The following is a 4,863-nucleotide window of genomic DNA, read 5'->3' as shown; positions in this document are numbered from 1 at the left end:
GCGTGTATGTCAGCGGGCGCCGGCACAGTCGAAGTCCGTACTTATACATATAGTTTCCCTAACTTGTAAATAACTACAAACACAAACTTGACATTGGCTAATCAGTGTAAAGCCAGCCAGAAGAGAGAGAAGTAAAATTCATGGTTATTGTTATCGTCAAGAAATTCTGCCCTTTGATTGGCTGTGAAAAAAGGTAAACAGCGAATGAACCAATCAAAGGGCAGAATTTTTAGACGATAACGATAACCATGATATTTTTCTAACACAATCGGCGTGTTGGAGTGCGCCTGTGCGTCAGGTCAAACCTGTATCCGATTATACTAGTCTAAGGCTGAGATCTATAGAGCGCACTTTGACTTTGCTCAGACTTAAGACACTGTTAAAACGAGACAGCGGTATACGGCTCGCATAAATCTGTCTCGTTTTAACTGAAACAAGTCTAAGCAAAGTCAAAGTGCTATAGATTTCAACCTAAGTGTCTGATTCACTACTTTTTGATAAAATGATACAATAAAATTTCTGATACCTTTCTGTACATAAAACTTGAGATGAATTGGCAGGGCTTTTATAATACACGCAAAATAAATGATTTGATTAAATGATTTATTTGTTCTTAAAATTGACCCTAAATTAAGTTTGCTAAATTTGTATCTCAGGGTCCCCGTAATATAAAATAAGTAAAGTTCTGACGGTTCGCGCAGGTCATAGCGATTTAGTTCTAAGTTTTGTGTACAAGGTATTTGGTACTGTTGTCGGTTGTCTGAAGCCAGCTTTACTTTAGTCACTAAATGTTAGTTTATCAGGTGCTCGATTACGGTAAAATGACAGCTACAATGTCACAATCGCAATCATCTCTGATTGGTTGATGCTCGCTCACTATTGGCTACAATGCATTGTTGCAACAAGAATACCATAAATTCAGCCAATCACAATTGCGATTGTTATAATGATGCAGGTTTTCTGGAATCGACCTACAGGTTATAGTGAATCTTTCGTGGTAATCTAGATTTTTCTCGAAAAGTCTATCAAAACTAGTCCGTTAGTAAATTGTACTTAGTCAATTGACTGATTGTATCGTATCGTATCGCATATTATACTTTAGCATTTCTAGAAAATAAATGAAGTATTTCTAGAAATTAATGTGTGTGGAGATTTGAAACTAGTCGACTCGTGATTTCTTAGCTTAATTATGATAATTAATATGTAATTCAAATTCGTCTGTATTTAGTGGTATGGTGATAATAGTCATTATTTCTTTATCGATTAAGGTTCAGATTTAGTTGAAAATGTAATAAATGTGTTATTATATAAATATACATATATAAGTTGTTGTGTCTGACAGTTTGGATGTCTGATATAATACATTTTTAAAACAGATTTTAGTACTAACGCCTAGAACTCTGGGTCCCTTTAAACAATTATGTAAAGGCTTATATTTATATTCATGTACCTACTATGTTTTAATATTACGGCTGAAATCTACAGACGGTACTTTGACTTTGCTCAGAATTATAGTTAAAACGAGACAAACTTTTGTCTCTGTCTCGTTTTAACTTAAAGAGCCAGCCGCATATCAGGCGTTTAAGTTACGTTCAGGTTACTGTTAAACTATCATATACCACCATGATTAAGGTTATTGGTTAACCCATTTTGCTTTTATTGACGGCATAAGACACACTGTCGTCCCATATCTTAAAAGCTATTAACTCCAAAAAACAGTTTTGAGTTATCCCCAAAAAACGTGGGAATTTCCAAAAACTAATGTTTTAAACAAGGATGGTCAACATTTAAAGTTAGCTTTTAGTTTGGTCCTAAAAAGCAAACTTTTTAGAAACAAGTTTTTCTTAATTGGCGAAAAAATATTTTTTGTGTCGATAACACTTAAAATATTTTTTGTAGTTAACATTTTACTGGTCAAACGACGACAACGCATGACATGCAACTGAACCTTAAAGTTAGAAAGAGCAAACGAGACAGATTTATGTAAGAGCTACAAATCTATCTCGTTTTATTTCTAAGTAAATATGGTGCAAAGTCGAAGGCTCTTGAGATTTCTGCCTAAAATATCTTAATATTTCTAGTCCTTTTGAATGAATGTTTTAACCCTTAATCAAGTAGACTGAACTATTGCTACGAGCTTGTATCGGCTAACAATTTACTGTACCTAACGATTTCAATTAATAGAATCCCTTTCTGGTTTCGTGGTTTCGCCTGAGGATCATGAGGTCCCAGTTTCAGGTCACCAAAAATTATTGAAAAATATTCAAAACGCGCTGTATGGAAATGGGAAGTTGGCAGGTTAATTCCCTGTTCGGTGCTAGCACTAGGAATCATCGAGACAGATTTATGTCAATCAAATAACGCTGTCTCGTTTTAACAGTGTCTTAAGTCTGAGCAAACTCAAAGTGCGCTTTGTACATTTCAACCTCAGAAATAAAATAAAGCCGTTGTCCTGCGCCTGATTTCTCTTTGGTCGTGTCAGATTGCTGTCCCATTAGACTATGAGAGTGAGGGATTATAGAGTACACCTGTGTTTATTTTTTGAGTTTCGGTTAGTTTGAATAATCGTCAGATACAGAAAAATTGTTAGTGCGAAGGAAAGAAAGGTACTGTGATAATAAACGTAGTTCGTAAACATGCCTATTATTCATAAATCCCATTAAAATTAATTTGAATTGCGCACTTTCGTACTTCGTACGCACATATTTTTACAAAAAAAAAATCTAATATTCCTAATCGGTTATTTATAGATTTTGGCATAAACGTGGTTTAAACACACTTAACACGTAAAACATGTACATATACTATTGAACTTAGTAATTGTGTATCTACTTAGGTACTACTGCAGTACTCGGCTGGAAAAATCACACACCGAAATTTAGAAAGAGATAGCAGCTTGGTCTTCATAGAGTGTCGTCTCTGTCACTTATACCTTTATGATGTTTTGTCGCTGACTTGTCAGCCTGTACGATGGAGACAAAGCTCTATTAAACCGAAGCCGCCTATTATCTCTTTCTAAAGTCTCATGTGTTATTTTTCCTGCAGGGTATATTCTTTTTTTTTGGCTAATTTTCTTTATTGGCCAACTCCCAGTTTGAAGAAAAAGGAAAACATTAATAAAAAGCCATTCAACAAACGTAGCGTTTATTTAATAAAACTTGGCTTGAACAAAATAAAATTTATTACTGAACACATGAACGATTTGTAAAACTTTGAAAAAATAAAATAAAATGTCTTCTGAACGAATATTGCTCTGCAATAAATATGTTCAAAAACGCACAAAAATGTTTCGTGTAAGAATCAAACTGTACATATTTAACCTTAATTAGTAATTTAAAATTAATAACTACGAAAATCAGTAACATTTTTATACTACTTTACCTACCTTACAAAAGTTTTCATGTCTTGACGAATGATTCGAAGTAAACTGGCAGAACGATAAATCGTATAACTTGACGATGTAAAATGGGATACTTACATTTTTAAAGCAACGACATATTATACAGATATTTCGTTTTAGTCGTTTTCGAGAGTGGATGTTTTGTGAGTCATTCAGATAATGCTTGATTTATTGATGGTCTGTCAAAAATATTTTATAGAGCGTATATTAACATAAGTCCTGTTGTTTTTAACAGTCATTAGCTAACGCCTGATTTAGTAGCCTGAGTTATTTGGTGCAATCGGGTCTTAACTAAATTAAGTTAATGTGTAACTTTGAGCCTTGAAGTAAGAAGTACTTTTACGTCGAATTTTCGTCAAGACAAAGGTAGTTCTAAAAGTAGAAGTTTATGTAAAATCTAGCTAAATATACCTATCTTCAAAGTTACAAAAATATATTGAGCTTCTATCTCAATGACCTAGTCATTTCATATTCACTCTCCTATTACATATAATATGTATATTAATTATATTATTATTATTAAAATAAAATAAAATTGTATTTACACTTATTTTAAAATGTTAACTGAAATCAATTGCGTCAAATAACGTCCATATAAAAAAAAGAATATAATTTTTTTATTTACAATCTGTACAGACACGTTTTTTTTTGTTTACAATTTATTCTTAAATTGTTATAACAATTCTGCGCACATTAAAGTAAAATTATCAATGGTTCTACTATAAATAATACATAATATAACATTATATAAGATTTCTAGTTACTTGTATAATGGATTTTAATGTGTAACCCCGAACAAATTTGAAAATGTAATCTATAGTGATGTAAAACTGCAACAAGTCCTACCCGAATGCCAAATATATTATAACTATGTTATGTAAAGGCTGTTTTACATCTGAGCAAAAACAATGCTATAATACACCATGCTACAAATGAAAACATTAATTTTGCGGCCTCATGCAGCCGAGAGAACATCGTTGGATTGAATCGGGATGGTGCCTACTGCCTATGTCAAAAATATATTATTATTATTATATATATTATTATTATTCTTTCACAATTCAAAAATTAAATCAACGCCCAATGTTAGTTTGAAGTTAACTAATTATTTAAAATTAACTATATCAATTTAACTAAAAAAGTACGTCTTACGTCAAATGTTTATGACGTCACGTCAATGTACTTCATACAAGATCCCTTACTAAAGCGCCGGCCACACAGGCCGCGTATGCGCAGCATTGCGTTGTAATGTATGGAACTGTATGAGACATGGCATACCGCTTGCGTGGCGTGAACGTAATGCGTGCAGTTATGTCTACGGATTCACGCGCGTCACAAGCAAGTGTCACGTGCGCGCGTGTCAATCGGCTTTAAGCGAGCGTTTTGACGCTTGATAAAAAGTTACGGGTTTGTAGTACTTTGTAGGCATCATCCCTATGGATGATCCCTAGTCAAATCAGCAA

Source organism: Maniola jurtina, chromosome 16, assembly GCF_905333055.1.
Source record: "Maniola jurtina chromosome 16, ilManJurt1.1, whole genome shotgun sequence".
NCBI lineage: Eukaryota > Metazoa > Arthropoda > Insecta > Lepidoptera > Nymphalidae > Maniola > Maniola jurtina.
Note: the sequence above shows the minus strand (reverse complement) of the source record.